General features: G+C 41.4%; 1 protein-coding gene across 21 annotated transcripts in view; it reads left to right on the top strand.

Moving 5' to 3' along the window:
• The window catches only part of PTPRT (protein tyrosine phosphatase receptor type T), a 1,160,468-nt gene that overhangs the window by 178,035 nt on the left and 957,624 nt on the right, over positions 1–24,809 (top strand). The window lies entirely within an intron of this gene.

Here is a 24,809-nt window from a genome sequence, read left to right as displayed (position 1 = left end):
GTTGGTAAGCACGCTTCACATTTTAGGGATATTAACTTTCGTATAGACTGAAGACCCACCCCCCACCCCCCACTTTACATTTGCCTTTCAATCTTGTTTATGATGTCTTTTGCAGTTCAGAAACTCTTAAATTTTAAAAATGGAATCAGTCAACCTTTTCTCATGTGATTTTTCACCCTCCAAATAGTCTTTTCGTCTTTCAGATCATGGGATACAGTCCTGTATTTCTTCTTAGAAGTTTTATGTTTTTCTTTTTGCGTGTAATTACTGAATCCATTTCTAATTTATTCTGAGTGTAGTATAATCTGGAGAATCTAATTTTATTTTTTTCCAGTCATTTAGCTAACTGTGTATGTTGTTTTCCAAAGAATGAACACAGAATCATTGGGTTGCTTGGTCTTTGTTTGTTATTCCTCTTGGTTTGTGAGAAGTTTGTTCTTAAATAGATAAGATGGTAAAGGAAAGGGCCCTGGGCTGGTTCTTTAGCCCTTTTGGATCCTTAGATGTTTTAAGTTTAAATCAAGCTATGAGCCCGTGGGCAAATCCCTCAACCTTTCTGAACCTCCAGTTGCAGAATGGGAAAAATCACACCTAGGGTTAAACAGAAAGTATGACATCCCCGGCATATCCAGATGTATTAGGCAGGTCCTGCCTGTGTTGCTTTTCTAGTTGCTGTCCTGAGATGGCCACATGGAGGGTGAATTGCCCTGTCCTGGGGAATCTGAGCGCTCCCAGCCACAGTGCCTCCAGTTCCTGCCAGCAGGCTTGCTCTGCTCACAGCCCGCTATCTTCTATCCATGGCATGTGACTTCAGCATCTGCCAGCTGCCTCCTCCTCTACCTCTGGGACACAGGGCATCTATTGCTCAAGATAGGCTTCACAGGAGTGCTGGCAGATGGCACAGATTTGGAGGGCTGATGCAGGATGGAATTTGGAGCTCTTCCCTCCCAGTCCAGCTTTCCTGCCAGGAGGAGGCTCGTCTGTCCTTCCTTGTACTCTTGGCAGTGCTGAGGCTTGACAGGATGGCCACAGGTGCAGGCAAGATGAGGAGAGATGCGCAGGGTGGCAAGGGAGGGAGAAAAAGTCAACCCCAGGGAGAAGTGGAGACAGAGATGCAGAGGGGGACGACAGCAAGACAGAACGGGGACAGGGTGTGCAAACACACACGGGGCTGGGCAGAGATGGAGAGCAAGACTGAGGTGGCCAGGAGGAGGGAGGAAATGCAGTTGGCAGAAGCAGAGAAAGAGAGTGAGGCTAAACAGGAACAGATCAAAGAGATGAGGAAGGAAATAAATACACAGAGAGGTCACAGGGCCCAAACACAGGCAGCGTGCTCCTTTGCACAGAATATAAGGGGGACAAAAACTTAATCATCGAGATCAGTAATATTTTCATGCAATATTAAAAAAAATCAAATTGACAAACTACAATCTATGGGCCAGCCACCTGTTCTTGTCAATAATGTTTCAGACCCGGAATGAATTAGGGTGGAGTGAAGAGGGAATTGGTGGACAGATCCTGTCTTTCCTTAGATTTTTGATTCTTTGTTCAACAGGATTTTTTTTGCATTAATCTTGACTTTTAAAAATATTACATTAAAATACTATTTGTTTGAATGACTGAGTGTTTTGGTACCTCCTTAAATTTTGTGCCTGAGTCAAGTACCACCCTGACCTCATCCTAGTCCCTGCCCGGAAAGGGAGAAACAGAGATGGGGGAATACCCAGTGAAATCAGGAGAAAGAGAATGAGAGGCTTTCAGGGAGAGAGCAGAGAGAGAAACAAACAAACAAAAAAAGAGACAGGCAGTGAGAGGGTCGGGTGCAGTGGCTCACGGCTGTAATCCCAGCACTTTGGGAGGCTGAGAGGGGCAGATCACTTGAGGTCGGAGTTGGAGACCAGCCTGGCCAACATGGTGAAACCCTGTCTCTACTAAATTAGCCAGGTGTGGTGACATGCCTATAGTCTTAGCTACTTGGAAGGCTGAGGCAAGAGGATCACTTGAAGCCAGGAGGGGGAGGTTGCAGTGAGCTGAGATGGGGACAGAGTGAGACTATGCCTCAAAAGAACAACAAAAAAAGTAGGTTTAGAGCAGTTAGAGAAATGAGCAGACAGTCAGAGACAGCAACCAAGACAGAGACATGGAGAGCTATGGTATGAAAGGAGTGTTGTGTGCAGGCAGAGAGAAAGGAAAGTGGGGACCACAATCCAGGGAGGAAGGATGAGGCGGGCAGACAGGCGAGACAGCAGAGGGAAGAAACAGAGGGAGAGCGGCCCAGAGGCAAGGGGAGAGGCTGGTTGGAGCAGTGAGAATCTGTTCAAAGCCAGAGGCTGATGACAGCGCAAGGAAGGGTTCTGCTTGGCAGCGTGTCCTGCCCACCCTTGGCTCAGCAGTGCCCAGGGTCTGGAGGAAACATGGGGAAAAGAGGGGGATGCTGTGAGTGCAGCTGTCCCAGTGTGGTCCTTGCTCCATACCGCCTCCCCTCAAACTCTGAGCACTTATGTGATCTGCAGACCCCATTGGACAGGACCTGTGAGTGAAGGGAGCAGGGAGCTCTCGGGTCAGATAATCCTTAGGAGGGAACAGGGCACTTTCAGCTTGGGGACAGTCTGGAACTATCTGGGATCTCTAGGGTCAGTTTCTGAGAGAGAGGACGTGTTACAATGCGGATGTGGGCTGACGTTTTTATTTTTTATTTCTAAATACCTAGTGTGTTTTCGTATTCTGTGAACCTTTCTGATTGGGGCATAATCCTGAAGGCCTGTTTTCTTATGTTTATATCTGCAGACGAATCTGATGACAGGTGTGACTTCTGTGAATCACAAAGCCAGGGAGGTTGCAATGGCTGTCCCCATTTACAGTGAGGACACCAGTCACTGGAAGGGTGGTGTGACTGATGTGACTTGCCCAGGTCACTTGTAAGGGGCAGGGCATGGCGTCTAGCCCAGAACATCTGATTCCACATGCAACTCTTAGTTAGTGCTGGAGGCCTGCCAGGCTTGTATCATGCACCTTATGCCAAGCAAAGCAAGCCGGAGGGCACATGGGTGTGTGTGTTTATCCCCATCCCAGTATCCATTCCCATTCTCAAGTGTCCCCTTTGGGATCTTTTTGATTTTTCTATTTTCTTTCCTGCATATATGGACCTTAGGAAATTGGGTGGTGTTGGCTATTCATTGAATTATAATACCCATAAAATACTTTTGGTCCCTCCCCGATTTGTTATTGCTCCAAGGAAAAGCAGAAAGAGTGGACTTAGCACTTTTGCACTCCTTAGTATGTTCTGCTTTGTAAGTTTGACCTAAAAGATAGGAATTATCACTTCATTTTGCAGATATGGAAAGTGAGGCAAGGGGAGTGTAACTAAATTGCAGTTGGTGAGAGGCAGGGCTGGGATTTGAACTTTGGTCTGTCTGATTCTGAATTCAGAGGTTGACCTCTCTCCGTCTCTGTTTCCTAGGATACAAGTGCCTCAGCGTACAGGTTATAAGAACATGTCTCTTATGACATCCAGCACTTTTGTCATAGTATTATAAATAATGGTTAGCCAAAGAAAAGTTTATACAGGATATAAAAGAGAAGGATTCTATGGTCACAGTGGAGAACCATTATTGTTCCCTCACTGAACAGGACACAGGCGACTGAAGGGAGATTTGTGTCATTAAAGTCTTAGGTAGACCATGGAAAGTGGTTCTTTTCCTTTAAAAGATCATATGCCCCATACCTTGTATGGAAATGCTTTAAAATGCCTATGTAGCCCCCCACTTTCGCATCCTCTGTACTATTTGATATGCAAAGTGTCATATTGAAAAACAATTTAGTCCAAAATGAATCCTCTTTTACCCTTTTTATTTCCAAAATCCAGATTTAGAGTTTAGGCTCATTAATATGCACAAACACTGCTCGATTAAGCCAGTTTTAATTTCTCTGTGTGCTTTGTAAACAGGGATTACAAAGATGTTTGAATTTTCATGGCAGATTTTGGAGTAGTATATACATTTGGGCCATTATCACATAATAAATAAATAACCCCCTGAAACTCAGTGTTGGTGATGTCATCCCCAGAATGCTGATTTTTACTCTCCTTGTCTGATCATGTGAATATATGGCTGTGGTCTTAGAAGTCACTGGGTGTCTCATTGTGGCTGGAAAATAATTCCCTGTCCCTTGGTGCTCATTTTGATGTGCATGTGGCAGCATTAATGCTGGGGGAATGAAACATCAGCTTGGCTTGTGAAGCTGGACTTGGAAAAAAAACACGCTGTTTATTAAATCTTTCACTAAACGGTGACAGTTGCAGGCATTAGTTCCTTATAGTATCTGCCAAATGAGCTGGAAGTGTAGGGTTATCTTGTTATATGCAGATAACAGAGCAACAGACTTGTAGAGGAGGGTTCCAGCCATCAGAGTGAATGGCCAGGAGTCATGTCAGGGAAGTGCCATGCAGGGACCAGGTCCTCCAGGGGAACTCTGTTTCCAAAAATGAGAGAATGGATGTGTTTTTCCCATGATGCTACATGGCACTGTGTTTTAATCATCTCTGCACCAAGTACTTGGTGGAATGGAATGCGTCCAGTTGGTAACGAAAGACTCAACAATACACAGTATGTGTTGAGTATTTTCTGTGTGTTAAGACAGTGAGTGACCTTGCCTTATTATGTTCAGTATCGAACTAATCTTCACAACAATCCCTTGAGATCTTTGCTATGATTCTCCTCATGTGATGATTCAGGAACATAAGTGCTTAAGGAACTTACCCAAGATCACAAAGCCATTTAAGACTCAAACCCAGTGCTGTGTGCCTGGAGCCCTTTCTTCTAGCCACCTGTGTCTTTCTGCGTTTTTATTGTATCCCCAGGATAGCACAGTGCAGGGTAGCAAAGTAGGTGCTCAGAAATGTCTGCTGAGTGGATTAATGAGAGAACAAGTCAGTAACAGCAGTAGATCTCCCTTTTCTTCTTCAAAGAGTTCTTATCCTGTGACAGCAAAATGAATTGCTGTTGTCTCTGTGTATCCCTAGAGGGTCCACAGACTCCACAAAGGTGGGGTGTCCAGGTGGGGTGGACCACTTCGAGATATGTGCCCCCGCTTTCTGTTTTAGCTGTTGCACCACCTGTTTGCTCTTTTATTCCCCATGCAAGCAGACTCAAGGATCTAGCTTATTCATTGTCTCCTCTCTCTTCAGGGTCTAGCACACCCTATGGGCACGTAAGAGGTGGCAGATTTTATATTTTCTTGGATTGGCTGGTTTGATGGTTACTTGTGAATAAAATATAACATTGATGGTGGTAGAAATCATTTTGAAACACTTGATGCTTTGAGGGATAATTTCGTACCCCACACATGGGTCATTTAGGTGAATCTACATTTTGTTAGCTCAGGTTCTGTAGACTAAGCATGCTCAGAGGGGATGAACTCACCTCCAAAATAATGAAAATGAATTATTAGAGAGTGAGAAAAATTATAATATTTTAAATGTAAAAAGCACAGATATACATACAGTACATAAACAGATATACAGTATACCTGTTACGGGGTAGTTGGGGGAAAAAAATCTGTAAAAAGACTCTGTAGGAGGGCAGTAATGAAAACTGGGTTAATAAACACTGCCCTTCCAGCAGAGCCTGAGACAGGGATTCCTCTGAGTGATTTATGGAGGGCATGCTCTTAGAAGAGCAAGGAAGGCAGGTTGAGCAGGGGAGGGGAAGAAAGTTAACCAAGCCTATGGCCTCCCAGGTGAGCCCTGGGACATGAGCTGCACCACAGAGTCATTTCCACCTGGAGGCAAGAGATCTTTTGCAGCTTCATGGAGGTCTACTGATCATCCCCATGGTGATGGGTTTGTGGGGGAATAACTTCTAGGTGGCTCCCTTGGGCTGCCAAGGGGCCAAATCCCCAGGGCTGGGGTAGAGTGTACCAGCCCCCTTAAGGGGAACTGTGCAGACACTACCAGCATCCTCAGTAGCACTGCACATTCTTTTCGTGGCTTTGTAGAAATCCCCCTGATTGTACCGTCTAATTGTTTTTTATTGTGGCTAAAATATACATAATGAAGCACACCATTTTAACCATTTTTAAGTGTGCAATTAAGTAGCATTAAGTACATTCACATTGTTATGCAAGCACCTCCAATATCTTTTTCTGGAACTTTATCTTTTGAAGCTGAATCTCTGTGCCCTTTAAACACTAACTTCTCTGCCGGGCACGGTGGCTCACGCCTGTAATCCCAGCACTTTGGGAGGCCGAGGCGGGTGGATCATGAGGTCAAGAGATCGAGACCATCCTGGTCAACAAGGTGAAACCCCGTCTCTACTAAAAATACAAAAGATTAGCTGGGCATGGTGGCGTGTGCCTGTAATCCCAGCTACTCAGGAGGCTGAGGCAGGAGAATTGCCTGAACCCAGGAGGCGGAGGTTGCGGTGAGCCGAGATCGCGCCATTAATGGCACTCCAGCCTGGGTAACAAGAGCAAAACTCCGTCTCAAAAAAAACCAAAAAAACAAAAACACTAAATTCCCATTACCCACTCCCCTTAGCCTCTAGTAACCACTATTCTACTTTACTTTCCGTCTCTGTGAATTTAACTACTCTAAGTACCTCATTTAAGCATTCATGCAATATTTGTCTTTTTCTGTCTGGCTTATTTCACTTAACTCAATGTCTTCAAGGTTTATTCTTGTTGTAGCAGGTGTGAGAATTTTGTTGCTTTTTTAAATGAAAAATATTCCATCCTGTGTTGTATTAGTGTTCTCTAGAGGGACAGAACTAATAGGATGGATGTATATAGGATAGGGAGTTTATTAAGGAGTATTGACTCACATGATCACAAGGTGAAGTTCCACAATAGGCTGTCTGCAAGCTGAGGAACCAGGAAGCCAGTCTGAGTCCTAAAACCTCACATGTAGGAAAGCCAACAGGGCAGCCTTCAGTCAGTGGCTGAAGGCCCAAGAGCTCCTGGCAAGTCACTGGTGTAAGCTCAAGAGTCCAAAAGCTGAAGAACGTAGAGTCTGATGTTGGAGGGCAGGAAGTGTCCAGCACAGGAGAAAGATGAAAGCCAGAAGACTCAGGAAGTCAAGTCCTTCCGTCTTCTGCCTGCTTTCTTCCAGCCAGATGGAAGCTGATTAGATGGTACCCGCCTAGACCGAGGGTAGGTCTGCCTCTCCCAGTCCTCTGACTCATGCTCTCCTTTGGCAACACCCTCCCAGACACAGGGAGGAACAAAACTTGGCCTTCTTCAATCCAATCAAGCTGACACTCAATATTAACCATGACATGTATATAAACCACATTTTGTTTATCTGTTCATCCATGGGTGGAAATCTGGGTTGATTCCAATTTTTGGCCATCATGAATAGTGCTGCTGTGAATATAAATACCTGCCAGCTTTCTCTCATTTTATACTCAGATTCATTTCAGTCTGGGTAGCAGCAACAATAAAAGGCTCTGATTCTTCGGAGCATCTTCACTTGAAGCATCGATCTCCACTTCATGTGTGCCTTTGATTCCAGAGCATGATGGCTGCAGCAGGGCTGGTGGGTCTTACTTTTGGTCAGGAAAGACTCCTGTTTGGGGTATCCTTATCTTTTGGAGTATTGATCGAAATTGAGTTGAATTTTTAAATTCCACTATTAAAAATTACAGGAGGAGATGTGTAAGATTGGGGAAGTTTCAGAAGCATTCTCCCTTCATATTCAGCAGACGGGACAGCCTGACTCTGGCCATTTATGGCTTGGGCATTTTCTCAGGTAGTCACTTGTCTCTCTGGCTCCTCTTATTCTCTGTCGCCTGCCTGTTGCTTAGTAGAGTTTGTGGGAACATAGTCAGGCTCATTCAATTATATTGAATGAATGAATGAGTGAATAAGTGAATAAATAAGAACCAACAGCCTGCAGAATACTAAACTGCTTTCAGAGTAGGCAAAGAATACCTAAAGAATAAGCAGGAGGATTGCCCATGTTTTCTTAATTCTCAAGGTCTGGGGAGAGGGCAGTCTCCAGCTGTAGGGACAGCCACCTTGCTTCTTGTCTCTGCTTTGACACGCCTGAGGACAATGGAAAAGTGAGACTTACCTGTTGCCTCTCTCTCAGGGGACTTGTGAAGCTGAGTAGAATGAAATTTCCCTAGCTCTTTAATCTCTTAGGAAGAAAGGAATTTTATGAGGATAATAATACACTGTTCTTGACAGGTGAAGAACCTGCTTAGTACTCGTGGTTAGTGGGGGCATTAATCTTGAAGGGTGCCTTTTATTCCTTTTTTTGCAAGTGGTGAATTCATGCAACTCTGTGTTCATAGCCGATGCAAGGCATTTTAAAACAAAATTCAATGATGATACGATGATGATGATGTTGATTGTTGTGTGACGATGACAATGCTGTCAACCAACATACGTTGTGCTACTAAGTATGAGATTCCGTGCTAACTGCTTTACCTGAATATCTCATCCAATCCTACTTCCAAATAAGGTCACATTCCAGATTGACATAAGTTCTTGGGGAACACTATTTGATCCAGTAGACCTTATAGGCAGAAGACAGGGTAGGGCGTGATAGGTGGATTGGGTGACTTGCTCAGTGGGGAGGATCGGCAAGGTGAGTGTGAGGAAGGAGCAGCTGCTGTAAAGCCTCTTGGCTTTCCATGGTCTTGGATGCTTTACAGTGATCATCAGCTCTACACTGCAGGGAGTTTGCAGTCTGCCAGCTTTGGCAGGAAGTGACTTGATAACGGAAGACAGGCTGATGATGGGGAGGATGGGGACAGAGCACCCAGGTGGGTCGTTCTGGGAAGAGTTTGCAACTTGGGGACAGGGTGAAACAATGGCACTGCAAAGGGAGGAGGAGGGGACATTTTTGAAGGAAGACACAGCAGGCCTTGGTGAGAGATGGGATGTAGAAGGGAGTGAGAAGGAGCTTTTGGACTTAGGTGACTGGAAGACTAAGAAGGAAGAGCTGGTTTGGTGGGAAAGATGATAAGTTTGGCCTTGAATATGTTGAGTAAACACTGCCTATGGGAGGGCAGAAATCTATCAGGCAGCTGGAAATGCAGCTCTGCAGCCAGCTGGGAGATGCTTTTCCTCTGCTCTGCTCGAGTAAACCTGAAATAAAGGGTACTGAAGTGTGAGGAGCCCCGAATCTCTGAGGGGGTCAGATGATCAGAATTTACGTAAATGTAGCCATAGTCACAGATGCCCAGTGAATGGAAGGAGTCAAGAGTACATCAGAGGTAATGATGGTGCAATGATCTTCCTAAAATGTCAATCCAGCATGTCACTCTCCTGTCTGTCCTTCATGGGATGGCCCTTCACGGCCTTCAGGCTGCGGTCAGTGCTTCAGCTTGCCTCCAAGGTCCCTTGAGGCCTGAAGTTCATCTTTTTTTTTTTTTTTTTTTTTTTTGGAGACAGTTTCCCTCTTGTTACCCAGGCTGGAGTGCAATGGCGTGATCTCGGCTCACCGCAACCTCCGTCTCCTGGGTTCAGGCAATTCTCCTGCCTCAACCTCCTGAGTAGCTGGGATTACAGGCACGTGCCACCATGCCCAGGTAATTTTTTGTATTTTTAGTACAGACGGGGTTTCACCATGTTGACCGGGATGGTCTCGATCTCTTGACCTCGTGATCCACCCGCCTCGGCATCCCAAAGTGCTGGGATTACAGGCGTGAGCCACCACGCCCAGCCCTGAAGTTCATCTTACACCGTTCTCCGGTCTCCTCTTCTCTTTGGTTTGAAGAGCGCATAGTGCCTGTCTCACTTCTGCAGTTTTGCACCTGCCACTTCCCTTTCCTGGAACCTCCTTTTTGCCCCTGTCTCTTCAGTGTTTCGACATCCCATCTTAGCATTTCATGGCCCATAACACTCTGGGCTGGTGTTTATTGATAGGCCTCTACCCCAGTAGCCTGTAGGTTCCCCAAGGACAAGGGCTGCCTCCTGGGCATCTTTATGGGATTTCAGTTTCTCTCACAGGGCTGGGCACAGGGGATGCAAGTATAAATGAGTGAGTGGGTGAATGAATGAACAGATGGATTGAGAGATGAAATGTTGTCTATGTTTAGTCTTTTTTTTTTTTCAGCAATAGTTCTCACGTTCTGACTTATTTGGGGAAGAAATGTAGCTGTTGGGGAAAAAGTTCGGTGACCTTGAGATAATAGACTCACAGCCCCCTTGCCTTGTCTCGCCATTGCTGCCCATAGCTCTTTCTTGCTCACCAAGGTATCAGGATCATTAGCTGAACAAGAATTCAGGAGCCACCATGTTCTCATGAAGCCTTCCAAATGTTTCCAGAAGGAAGCCCTTGTCATGTGAAGTCGGGTCGAGAGCCCCAAACTCACCTGAGAGGTGCCAGAGTGACCAAGGTAGCTTAATGCTCACTTTGACTATCGCAGAGCACAGGAGATGAGTGACAGAAGGCAGCATGAGTGGTCAAGAGAGTCATTACACTTTCTTTGTTGAATTTAGCTACATGTTGGCTTTCTGGGCTCACTAGGAGTTAATTCAAGTTTGGGTTGCTATAACAAAAAATATCATAGATTGGCTTACAAACAACAGAAATTTATTTATCATAGGTTTTTTTTTTTTTTTGAGATGGAGTCTCACTCTGTTGCCCAGGCTGGAGTGCAGTGATGTGATCTCAGTTCACTGCAGTTTCCACCTCCCGACTTCAAGTGATTCCCTTGCTTTAGTCTCCCAAATAGCTGGGATTACAGGTGTGTGCCACGATGCCCAGCTAAGTTTTGTATTTTTAGTAGAGACGGGTTTCATTGTGATGGCCAGGCTGGTCTCAAACTCCCAACTGCAAGTGATCTGCCCGCCTTGGCCTCCCAAAGTGCTGGGATTACAGGTGTGAGCCATCTTGCCAGGCCTGTTTCTCATAGTTCTGGAGGCTAGAAAGTCCAGGATCAAGGCAGCAGCAGATCTGGTGTCTGGAGAGTGTCTGCTCATTAAGTGGGCATCTTTTTGCTGGAACTTCACATGGTGGAAAGGACAAGGGAGCCCCTTTTTAAGGACACTAATCTCATTCATGAGAACTTCACTTTTGTAATCTCCTTATCTCTCAAAGGCCTCCACCTCCTCATAACCTCACCTTGGGGGTTAGGATTTCAGCATGAATTTTGAGGTGACATAAACATTGAGTCCATTGAAGATTGCCATCTCTCAGTCTTTAAAGAGTGAGTCTTTAAATCTGTGGCAAAGCCGTTCTTGCAGCATTCTGCCTCGGGAAGAAGAATTTACTAACCCTTACTGAGTGCTTATCATGCTAAGTGCTAAGTCAGCACTTTTACTAGACTTTTCTTATTTGATACTTAGAGCAGGTTCTATTGCTTCACCCATTTTACAGTTAAGGACACCCAGGCAAAGAGGTTATAACTTGGCCAAGGTCACAGAGCTGGTAAGTGCAGATAATGCCCAAAGTATCCACTACTATGCTAAATATTTTTCTGAGCCTGAAGACTCAGAACTTTTCAAACTGGGCCAGGGTATGATTCTGCCTGCATTTGAAAAAGAAAGCTTAGTCATGATTTTAAAGTTGTGGGACCATGTGCCACTTTAACAAACCGAGAAGCCCTTATGGTAGAAAAGCTTTGGGTGGTGGGTTTAAATTTTAAATGGTCTCAAAAGTCTGCTGAATTCTGTCCATGCATTCCCCTACATGGTTCAAATTGGGCAATTCTGTTGGATTCAGCTGGATAAGCAAAATCTGTAATGAGAAATATTAGTGTTTCTAGATCTTTATCTAAATCATAACATTTGGTACAGTGTCTTTAATTTACATATCAAAGTTATTGAAAGTGAAATGATAAATAACACATGAAGGCAAAAATGGCTAAAGATAGCAGAATAATAAGATCTGATGCTGGCTGTATGTAAATTCAGAAGCCGGTATTTCCATTCTGAGAACCATTAAAATCAAATATGTGTTTCTGTTTCCAAGTCAAAAATCAGAACCAAAAAATACCTTTTTGTTTCTGAGGTTCAGCTGTTTCCTTGGACCTCTTTAAATTGTCAAAGGAGAGAGCTGCATAGGTAACAGACAGCTTTCACTTTTCCTCTGCTGGGTACTTTATTTTCTCCTTAAGCCATGATGTTTCAAATCCTGTTTAAACTTTTGATTGACTTCACGATCTCGTGAGCTGTGATCTTCTCTCTCTAGACTTCTCTTTATATTGATTTCAGATTGTTCCAATTGCTGTGATTGTTCTTGCAAGATTCACCTGGGTTCAATTCATGTTGCTATATGAAGGTGGGTCCCTGAGAATTAGAACGAGATACTGTTTTTGTGACCTCTTAGAAGCTTCATGCTTACTGTGTGGGGTCTCAGAGACTTCCGTGCAGACTGTATGTTGCCACACCATACCCTGCCTCATAGTTCTAAGCAGCTTCTTATCAGTGTCTGCTTATGTGCCCAAGTGCTGGCCTTCTCAGCAAGGACATGTCTCTCTTTCTGGGGGCCTCTGGTGAGGGACACTGATGGGCAGTGGAAGGTCAGTGACCCGTAGGACAAACAGTAATTTAGTTTAGTTCTTTTTGAGAAAAATATAAACAGATGATTTCACTCATCTGTTTTTATCTTAATGGGAGAAAACCAAAGACAGTTCAATAAATGCTTTTCATCTATTTTCATATCATGGCCAACAGAGGAGAAAAGACAGCCCCCGGGGAGAATGAGGGCAGCAAGTATGTCAAGTTTAAAGGGAAGCTGAGCGTGAAACACACAAGCAAAGAGACACTAATGGAGAGACCACAGCAGACGGTACAGAGGCTGGCGGATACAGGACTGAGAAATGGAGGATGTAGTGGGTTTCTGTAGATTTTGGGTGAAAGGCCATATGAATGATTGTTTCCTTGGGTTTGGGAACCAGAATAAATTAACATATGCTTCACATGCTGATAGAATCTCACACAATTTAAAGTAGGGCAATCTTCCTTGATTGGGTAGAGCCATTCTGCTTTATTTTCAAATATATTTGAAAAAGTTTTCTTTCTCATGAGACCTAAAGGTTATACTCATGGAGAGGAGTAATTTCTTTCATCAATTTTAAAAAAATGATGTTTATTTAGCATTTCTGTTGTAAAATGTATCCTCTTGCTCAATGTCAATTTAAAAATATATAGAAGTGGAAAACGTAGGAAATACGTAAAAGAAAACAAAACCATGACTCATTTTGTAATATGTCCTTCCTCTATTTGGCATATAGAATTGTATGCTGTTTTTTTTGTTTTGATTTGTTTTTTGAGATGGAGTCTCACTCTGTCACCCGGGCTGGAGTGCAATGGCATGGTCTTGGCTCACTGCAACCTCTGCTTCCTGGGTTCTAAGCAATTCTCCTGCCTCAGCTTCCCAAATAGCTAGGACTACAGGTGTGTGCCACCACACCCAGGTAATTTTTGTATTTTTAGTAGAGATGTGGTTTCAGTATGTTGGCCAGGCTAGTGTCAAACTCCTGGCCTCGTCATCTGCCAAAGTGCTGGGATTACGGGCGTGAGCCACCATGCCCAGCCATATGCTGTTTTTATAAATTTAGAGTCCAGCTATACATTGTTTCTTATTCCCCTTTAAAAATTTACCCTTTATAAATTTAGAGTCCAACTATACATTGTTATTCCCCTTTAAAAATACATACTCTTATATTTTGTAATTGACTATTCCATTCTATATATTAACTTATTTAAATATTTTCCTCTTGTTGGGCTTGTAGGTTGTTTCTGGTTTTTTCTGTTAGAAGAATGTTGTCATGAACATCTTTGGATATTAATCTTGGGGCACTTCTTGTGATTACTTTCTGAGGATTGAGGAAAAGATGATCAAAAATATTTCTTTTAAACATGTTTAAGGTTTTTGATCTACTGTTCAAAATTGGGTTCACATTCATTTATTCATCCAGCAGAATTTGAATACTGTTGCCACTACAGGCTCTGAGCTAGACTGCTGGGGATTCGATGAAGAGCAAAATAGACACAGGGTTGACTTTTTGAAACATACATCGCGGTGAAGGAGACACACAGGGAATAAGTGAAAAAGTAATGCATAAGGTATGGTCACTTCTGTCCTCGGGTTCCCCAGATTGCGGTCAGCGCATTGAAGGAGATGAGCAGGGTATTGTAGTGTCTATTAATAAGAGGGCCGGGGAGTAGAGCCAGCTTGCAGAGAGCATCTTTAAGTTGAAACTTGAAGGATAGAAACGCCTGCTCTGAAAGAAAAGGGGGAAGAATACTCTAGTTTGAGGAGAACACATGCAAAGGCCCTGAGGTGACAGAGCTTGGTATGTTCTGGGGATTGTTAGAAGGCCCATGTGGCTAGAACACAGGGAGTCAGAGGAAAGAAGCAACAAGATGCAGTTGGAGAGTGGACAGGAGCTGGTGACTGTCACTCAGTACTTCGTGGGCCCTTAGAATCGGGACTTTTATCTTTTAGTGGTAAGAGCAATCAGAAAGCAATGGAGGAAGAGGTGGGATTTAACGTGTGTGTGTGTTTTTAAAAAGCCCCCTTGTTCAACACCCACCTATGAGTGAGAACATGTGGTGTTTGATTTTCTGTTCTTGTGTCAGTTTGCTGAGAATGATGGTTTCCAGGTTCATCCATGTCCCTACAAAGACATGAACTCATCGGTTTTTATGGCTGCGTAGTACATGGTGTATATGTGCCACATTTTCTTTGTCCACTCTATTATTGATAGGCATTTGGGTTGGTTCCAGGTCTTTGCTATTGTACACAGGGCTGCAATGAACATACGTGTGCATGTGTCTTTATAGTAGAACAATTTATAGTTCTTTGCGTATATACCCAGTAATGGGATTGCTGGGTCAAACAGAATTTCTATTTCCAGTTTGACAGTGTTTTCTATAGAAACATACACAAAGTAGGATTAGACAACCTCACTTCTAAGTGTAAACTCTAGAGCAGTAAAAAAAAAAAAAAAAAACTCCTTGTTGCTGTGTGGGGAGGAGATGCAAAGGAGGGGGGATGTGAACTGTAGGAGAAACATGATGACGAAGGCATCTGAACACCTACCGTGTTTGAGTGTGAGCTGGGATGGTCAGCATCAGCTGTCAGAGGCACACAGGCAGCCTTGGATCTGTCTTTCAGGAAGCTTTGTGTGATGCTTACATCCCTAAATGTGTATATTTTATACACAAAGCCAAATTTCCACATAAGTTATTTCATCATTGTAATGTAAAATGTGTTAGGGTTTCTATTGCCTCTAACATATCTTAGCCTTGGATCTGAAATACTGTGAAATAAATATTTCAAGAATATTTTAGGCTTCTATTGATATGATAACAAAGAATACATACCTAATATATGAACAAATAGCAATAGATTAAAAATGTTAATGATGTTCTTGTGCCATTCTTCTTTTGATGGACATGAAGGTTCTTTTCACTATTGAGAATAATGCTTTGAGGAAGATCTTCATACATATTTGTCTATTTTCTATTGATATATTCTGTTAAAATCTGTGCCTTATTTTACTAAATTAAACTGCAGCACAGTTGGTGGCAGTTTAAACTCCCGTCATGAATGTCTGAAGGTCTTGATTTCCTGACATCTTTGTCGACCCAGGATATTAATTTATCTTTTAAATTTTTGCCAGTCTGTTAGGTACCAGTCTATTAATTGACATTTTTGATTAATTATTAGTTGGACAATCTTATAGGAAGTTACTTTGTTTTATTTGCTGCTGAGTCTTCAGAATCTAGATCAGTGCCATTTAATGCTTGCTGGGTTGAATGAGTGAAGATGCAAACATAGTTACTGATCATGGACTTCCTTTTGTGAATTGATTAATATCCTTCATCGGTTGTCCTTTTGTTGGTAAGTTTCAGTAGCTCTTTGTACATTTAGATAATAACCCCTTGTTTGAAGCTTCGAATATATTTTTAGTCTTTTTGTTTTGTTTTTTACATCTTGTTTGTGATTTAAAATGTTTTTTGCAATACAATTTAAAAAAAATTTTATGAAGTATTTCAACCACTAAATTTATATTTTTGGCTTGGTTTGTACTCAAAAAAGCCTTCCCCAGTCAAAAATAATTTTAAAGTAAATTAACTTATATTCTTCTTTTCTGTTAATAAGTTTAGCAGTAAACTGTTGTCACATTCCTGAAATGAAATCTACTTGTTGGTTGAATGGTATTTATTTCTTTTTGCTAGAAATCTCAACTTGGAGTTTTGAGTCTGTATAAATAAAATAATCTGTAGATCTTTTATGTACTATTCTTAAAGAATGGAAGCTTTCCTCTTTTCTTTAGATCTAAAACCATGCTTATCAAATGTGCCTGTGAATCACCAGGGAGCTTGTTAAAATACAGATGGTGACTCAGTAGGTCCAGAGTAGAGTTTGAGAGTCTGCCTTTCTAACTAGCAGTCACCTGAACCATCAAGAAACCATAAAAACAATGGTGGAGATACTTATTAGAAGTTTGAAAAATCTGTATTGTGAAAGATTTTTTTAAATCACAAACAAAATGTTAGGAAAAATGACTAATTAAGTGATGCCCATGTTGCTAGCTCAGGGACCACATTTTGTATAGCAAGGTTCTAAGGGACTTAAAAGAGCACAAGAGGCTGGGCATGGTTACTGAAGCCTAAAATGCTTTGGGAGCACTTTGGGAGGTTGAGGCAGGAGGAGAGCTTGGTTTCAGGAGTTTGAGACCAGCCTGGAGAACACAGGGAGACCCTCCAATCTCTACAACAAATAAAAGGCTGGACATGGTGGCTCATGCCTGTAGTCCCAACATTTTGGAAGGCTGAGGTGGGTGGATCACAAAGTCAGGAGTTTGAGACCATCCTAGCTAACACGATGAAACCCCGTCTCTACTAAAAATACCAAAAAAAAAAAAAAAAAAAAAAAATTAGCTGGGCATGGTAGCATGTGCCAGTACCCCCAACTACTCAGGAGGTTGAGGGAGGAGAATCATTGAACCTGGGAGGCGGAGGTTGCAGTGAGCTGAGATCGGGCCACTGCACTCCAGCCTGGGCGACAGACTGGTACTTTGTCTAAAAAAATACATAGATACATAGATACGCACATACATATGTAAAAGAAAATAGCTAAGTGTGGTGGCATGAACCTGTAGTCCCAGCTACTTGAGAGCCTGAGGCAGGAGGATTGCGTGGGCCCAGTTGGTAGACCTCCAGTGAGCTGTGACTGTGCTGCTGCACTACAGCGTAGGTGACAGAGTGAGACCCTGTCTCAAAAAATATATAAGGCACAAGAATTAACCCTAGACAATGATTGGATCCAGTGCTCTTTTGAGAAATATATATATGTATATTATATATAATTTTATTCAAGTTCTCAAATTAGTTGACAGATGAAGTATTTTCTACTGAGTCTTTGAAATTTTTTTTGTAACTATGTTTCCTTCTCATTTCTACTTTGTTTATGGTTTTATTCTATTTTCTCTTTGATGAGATTAATTCATGGTTTATCTATTAATAGTTTATTGTCTTCTCAAAGAACCAGATCTTAGATTTATTTATTAATTCTGATGTTTTTCTAATTTTTAATGAAACGTTTTCTTCCTTTATCTTTATTAAGCGTTTCTTTCTGCTTCATTCAACTCTACTTTCTAGGGTCTTGAATTGATTTCTTAAATAATTGACATTTTATTTCTCTCAGTTATTAAGGAATTTAGGAAAGTTACATTTAGTATATTTTGGCTACTTTCCATGTATTTTGATATGTATTGGCTTCATTATTGCTACTCTCTAAAAATCTGTAATTGCTGTTTTGGTTTCATTTTTCAACCCAAAGATTATTTCCAAGCTGTTGAAATAATTATTTTGTTCTACTTTTGAAATTAATTTCTAGCTTATTGTAGTGTAAATGGAAACTGCAATCTATATTATTAATTTTTTTTGAAAACTTAATGGTGTTTTCTTAGTTTAATTTTGGTTGATTTTATAACGATTTAGTGAGCATTAGAAAAGGAACTAAATTCTTTATTTACTGTACACAAAGTATGCATAAAGCTTTTATACTGACTTTAATAATATTAATCGGATCCCCTATGTTAATGCTTATTATCTTTCTGATTAGTCACTGCTGTTATTTTCTTTCACTGCCCCGCGTTAGTTCGTTTTCATACTGCTAGAAAAAATACTACCTGGGGGTGGGTAATCAGCAAGGAAAGGGGTTTAGTTGGCTCACAGTTCCACAGGCTTAACAGGAAGCATGGCTAGGGAAGCCTCAGGAAACTTAGAGTCATGGCAGAAGGAGAAGCATGTACCTTCTTCACAAGGTAGTAGGAAAGAGAAAGTGCATGCACAGGAAAAACGGACACTTAAATCCATCAGATCTCATGAGACTCACCATCAGGAGAACAGCATGGGGAAACCACCCCTGTAATCTAATCACTTCCCACCAGGTCTCTTCCTCTACACCTGGGGATTACAGTTCAAGATGAGATTGGATGGGGACACAAAGCCAAACCGTATCAGCTCTGCAATATCCACCTTGTATTTTTAATGCGTTTTTCTTTGCAATGTTGCTGTGTAATACAGACCATGGGCATTTTGACACTTACATCTTATCGTGGATTGCGCCATTTGTCAATTTGAAAGTGACCTTTCTTGGTAAAACTTAATACTGTTTCTCTTATTGAATCCAGCTTAATCATCTCTAAAAGAGTAATCTCTGCTTTCATTTTCTTTGAATTTCTTTCTTGGTACATTTTTGTCTTTATTATTTCTGAGTTACAGCTTTAGTCTGCTTCCTGACAAACATCATATAGTTGTTTTTATTGGTTTGGGATTCATTTTAAGAATATCTTACTGTAGACTTAGTCCCATCTATGCTTTTAGTTTTAACTGATACCTTTACCTTTAATTTTTTTTTGGTTGTTGCTATTATGAGTATCCATTTTTGCTATAGAGGATACCCACAATCTACTTTCATTTCTAACTATAGGTTTAAAAAAATTTAATGTTTTACAACTAAAAACTTGTATAACTATGGCATAATTATTTAGACTCAATTGTATTTTTGTATTTCACCAAGAATTTAAGATACCTTCATATTACTTCTTATTCATTTTTTGAGATCTATGTTTTGATTGGACTTTTGGTTAGAATGTGGCTCCAAGGTGTCAGTTCATCAATAGTGGATTCATGATCCCTTGTATTTTGAGAATATCATGTTCTTCATCTTTGTCTCTTCTTTTCCTTCATCTTTTTTTTTTTCCCTTCCAATGTCTTCATGACCATCTTCTCCTCTTTTCTCCTTCTCCTTTTTCTCTCTTTATATGAGTAACTGGTTGGCTAGGTGAAGAAGAATACCTTCTCACTCAAATCTCTGTGGATATTACTCTATGGTTTCCTGGAATCTAGAGATGCTAAAAGGTATTTTCCTTTGTAGGTGACCAAGTGTTTGAATGACATGCTTGTGCAATTTCATTATAATTCTTGATATGCAGGGATTTCACTAGGATATTTCTCCATATGGGTTGCTTTTCAGCAATTTCTTTCTGTTGCCTGTGAGTCCTGCTAATAGTCACGGTTAGATTTTCTTTAAGATCATGAGTATTTTCTTCTGTTGTATCACTGACTGTACTTTCTGTTTTACTTTCTCAATTCTTTCTTGGGCCTGCTCATTCTAGATCCTTATTGTTCATTTTTCACATCTAATTTTGTCTCCTGGATTGCTTTTTCTCAGTCTGGCATGTACTTCTGCATTCTGTTTGATGATCTCAAGTTTTGATTTTTTAAAATAGTTTTATCGTTGAGTTGGCTCATTTTTTTTTTTGCATTCTACAGTGAACTTAACATTTCTTTAACTTTTTTTAGCTCCATTATGTCACTTTATTGTCTTATCATTTCATATTTTAGATTTTCACATATAGTTTCCATGATTTTTTAAATTTCTTTGAGAGTTCAAATAATTGCTGTCACACAGCAAACTTAAAATTCATTTAAAAATTTATTTACTTTTTTTTAACCCTGGAGGTGTTGCGTGATTCCCTTCTGCCTTTTGCTGGTTTTTTTTTTTTTTTTTTTCCCCAACTCATTTTGGAATAGAACTATGTATTTTCAGGTCTCTTATTCTGGTTGATTTTTCTTTGGTACACAACTTGTTTTCCTTGGCACCATCAAATATCCTGTAGAACCAGAAATAAGGACTGTCTCTGAAGTTTATATTCTGTTTCGAGTTATTTAGCCCTTTAGGGAATTGGGAAAGAAGAAAGGGATGGGTCTATGGGTAATTGCGACTAGGGAGTTTTCCTTTGGCAGGCTTTTATATCCTCCCCCCGCTTCCCCACTTATTCCCTTCTTTCTTTTTTTTTTTTTTGGCAATTACGTTTCCAAGCCACTGACTTGAGGGCATATCCTATCTCATTGTGGGATGAGGTTCCACATTATTTCCCATCCCACATAGCCTCAACATTTAGCCATATTGATAAATAATCCTCTTTAGAACAAAATACCAGCTGGGCACAGTGGCTCACATCTGTAATACCAGCACTTCGGGAGGCTGAGTCACATGGATCACCTGAGGTGAGTGTGAATTTGACCAAAAGGATGGAGAGGTAGACCCAGGGGTAGGTTTACCAAGTTTATTTCAACCTGCCAGGCTCGTTGCCTCACCACAGGCAGTGAAGGCAGCAGCCTGGCTTACAGACTATGGGGGTTATATAGGGGGTTTACAGGTAGCCGGGTGCTATTCTAAGAAAAACCGCATCTTGGTTCTCAGGGGCTGACATTCTGCTTAACTGGGTCAACATCCTGGGTTCAAAGCCGGTGTGACCACATCCTGGAACCTAAGTGCCCTGTTTACAAGGCTTGAGGCTGTTTTTGTTATGGGCTTGGCTTAGCAGGGGAGAATGGGGAGGGGTCTATGGGCTTGCTTTGCTGTGACCCTAACAGTGAGGAGTTCGAGACCAGCCTGGCCAACCTAGTGAACCCCATCTCTACTAAAAATACAAAAATTAGCTGGATGTGGTTGTGGGTGCCTGTAATCCAAGCTACTCAGGAGGTTGAGGTAGGAGAATCGCTTGAACCCAGGAGGCAGAGGTTGCAGTGAACTGAGATCACACCATTGCACTCCAGCCTAGGTGACAAAGCAACACTGTCTCAAAAAAAAAAAAGAAAGAAAAAACAAAATACTGAAATACATATGACTTCTATTAGATGTGGGCTCAGAGGCATCATTTATTTATTTATTTAGTGTCAGGGTCTTGCTTTGTTGCCCAGATTGGAGTGCAGTGGCTAAATCAAAGCTCACTGCAGCCTCAAATTCCTGGGCTCAAGTGATTCTCTGGCCTCAGCCTCCCAAGTAGCTAGGACTACAGGCATGCACCACCATGCCCAGCTAATTAAAAAAGACAAAAAACTTTTTCTTAGAGACCGGGTCTTGACTCCTGGCTTCATGTGACCCACCCACCTTGGCTTCCCAATGTGTTGGGATTACAGGCAAGAGCCTGATCACCATTCCCAGCCCTCAGAGGCATTTTATTCCCTACCCCCATCACTATAATTTACTTTAGTTTTACAAATAACAATTTCAATTACAAAAGCAATACATTCTTATTGTATAAATTTCTAAAAGTATTTAAAAATACCCAAAGAGAGAAACAAAAACCCTTATAATCCCACCATATGGAAATAATGACTGTTTGCTTTTTGATGTGTGCTTTCAGTCTTTTTGTCTATTTGTGTATGTGTGTGTCTGTTACTACATGTGGATAATATATATACAGTTTGAAAGCCTTTATGCTTTTGCTTAGCAATATATTGTGGAAATTTTCCCATGTGGCTAAATATTCTTCATCATTAATTTTAATGGCTGCACAGTACTTTTCTTTTCCTCATGCCTCCCTCCGTTTCTTAGTTGCCTGTAAAGAGATGCTATGTATAGTAACTAAACAAAAGGCAAAAATGGGTGAAGGTACAAAATGTAGTCAGGTATAAATGTGAAATTAATCTGGAATTGATTTATTAGGAGAAATGGTTGGAGAAGTAGTGGGTGGCTGTAGCATCTCTCTCTGCATACACACTCATGTAGACAGGAATATCCCCTTCGGTGGGGTCCAGATTGTGGTAATAGATGCCAGGAGTCCCAAATTGAGGCTAAGCCCCTCTCATTCCAACCATGGGACAGCAGTCAAATCACTCAGTCTTAGCTTTATTTTCCTCAACTCTACTATGGTAGATATTAATACATGCCTGCCTTTGTCTTCTTTTCAGAGTTACTTTATTGTTAAATAAGATTGAAATGAGAAAATGTTGGTGCAATCAATTATTGAATGAATAATTCCATATACTGCAGAGAGATGATCTTGGTGTTAAAAGTTCTTTTGATTCCACTAATATTTATTGAGCACCTATTCTTTTCAAAGGCTACTGCAAATAATCAATATAGGAGGCAACAGCCTATGCTGAAATGGATTTGTTATGAATGTTTCATTTTACTCAAATCAATGATCTTCTCGGTGACAGTGCCAGCTTCTTCTCATCACTCCAATATGATTAATTCATTCATCAAGTTAGACTGATTTAATTATTTATTATGTCGTTTTGTTTATTTAATTTGCATATCAGTTGCCAGGGTGCTGCATATCTCAGCTTACCGCAGAATCATATTAAGAAAGGTTTTGATGCTGATGCAGGTTCCAGTGCTCTCCCCAGGGGCAAAAATCTTTATGGTAATTGAATACTTAGCTGCTGGGATGCAACAGCTGGAATTGTTTTTTTTCTGACCTGAAGTTCAACCAACTCTTTCCTGCTTTGGTCCAGAGAGATAGCTAGTTGTGAATTATGCATTGCCATCTATTCTCTGGTCAATGTTTGCATATTTTACTTTTCCATGGAGGGGGGTAGCTTTTCCCTTGAGAAAAAACTATCTCCACTTGAGAAAAAACTATCTCACACTCTTGGTACTTAGCTTAAAGGAAAAGAAAGAATGGTAGCCAATGTTCCCTTATCCACTGTCTCTGGAGTCTCTCCTTTCAATCCAAACCCAAGTGTAGGGGCCACAAAGAGGCATTGCCCATTTTTCCCATCATTTTGATATTCCAGCCTTCCAGCTCAGTGGAAGAAGAAGAAGAGGTGCGTGGCTACTTGGTCATTGGATTTGCTTACCTTCCTGATCCTCAGAATAATATGAAGTGAGACTAGAGGCTTCAGACTGACTCCTGGCCATGACCTTTGTTAGCTGTGTGACTTTGGGAAGTTACTGAATAATATCAACAATGATAAGAGATAAAGAGCATTTCATACATCCTAAGGCACTAAGCTAAGTACTAATTTTATTGTCATTTAGTAATTTCCCCAGCGTTCCTGTCCTATTTACTATTGATGCATAACAAACCACCTAGAAACTTAGTGGCTCAAAACAACAATCATCATTCATTTTGCTCATGCATGTACATTTTTGGGCAGAATTTAGTGGAAGAGCTTGTGTCTGTTTCATGCAGTATCTGCTAGGACAGTTTGGGGGCTGGAGAATGGCTCACTTACCTGACTATCAAGGGAGTGCTGGGAGCTCAATTTAGCTGTGAGCTAGAGGGCTCAGTTTCTCTCAAGTGTGCCTCTTCTTGAACTGCTTGGGCTTCCTCACAGTATGGAGGCTGTGTATCAAAAGTGAATGCCTCGATTGAACGAGGAAGAGGCTGCCTGGCTTTTTCTAATGTGCCCTCAGAAGTTAAACAGCATCACTTCTGCTATGTCCATCCTATTTGTTGAAAAGCTCACAGTCACAACCAGGTTCTAGGGGAGGAGAATGAGCCTGCCCATATTAATGGGGCAGTCACAAAGCCACAGTGTAGAAATGAATGGAGGTGGGAGATACTATTGTAGTCATCTTTGGAAAATACCTTCTGCAACAGCTCTTCTGAGGTAGATTTTCCCCCCTCCTTTCACAGATGAGAAAATGAAAGCTTAAAAAGTCTGTGTCAATTCTCCACGGCCATGAGCTTTGGAATGGTGAAGTGGAATTTAAATCCTGACAGTCTGGCTTTGGAGTAGGTATTCTTCACCACTAATTATTATAGCAGCAAACATTTATTGAGTACTACAGAAAAGTATGCCAGCTGCTCTTCTGAGCACTTTAAATTTGTTGTTAAATCCTTCTAGCAGATTTTCTCGATGGATACTATTGTTATCCCCATTTTACACAAATGGTGATGCTGAGACACATAGCTGTTATGAGGCTTGCTCAAGGTCACACTGACACGTGTCAAAGCTTAGATTGACACTCAGCCTTTGGAGTCTACATGCCTACCAGTATGCTGTCCTGGTTCTCAAGTAATGATTCAGGATGGTTATAATGACCATTTTGGGCCCCCCTTTCATTCCATATTGAAGATAGATAAGAATTTTTTCCTAATAGTCTCCACCATCACTCCGTATACCCTGAGGATTCATTGAGATTGTTAAATTTCTTTCATAGTAGAAGGACCTTGTGTGTGTGAAGTGGATCCAGCCTTGCACAGAATCAACGTATCCCATCAAGGAGAACTAGCTTCTCCTTTTTATGCCAGTCTGAAGAAAATACTTAGGATACATTTTCCCTGTTTATCTTCCTATCTTCCTTCTTTTCTTCTTTACTTCAGCTTTGGGTTCACATATGCTATTCAAATCTCACTTCTCATATTCATTTGCTGCAGGGTATTGGCCAATGTAACTGCTTGGAGTGAGTCTCTCTGTTTTTCTGCCTGTAACATGTGGGTACTTCAGCTGGTTGCTGTAAAAATTTAAAAATTGCGCATGCAAGGAGCCAGACATATAGAAGATGCTCACATGTGTGCTGGCATTCCTCCTTTTTTTCTGCTTCACTCCCTGCTTACTATGCCTGGAAGCACGCTTGGTGCTTGGTACTCTCT

This window comes from Callithrix jacchus, chromosome 5 (assembly GCF_049354715.1).
Source record: "Callithrix jacchus isolate 240 chromosome 5, calJac240_pri, whole genome shotgun sequence".
Lineage (NCBI taxonomy): Eukaryota > Metazoa > Chordata > Mammalia > Primates > Cebidae > Callithrix > Callithrix jacchus.
The sequence above is the reverse complement of the archived record's forward strand: the minus strand, read 5'-3'. Positions and strand labels throughout refer to the sequence as shown.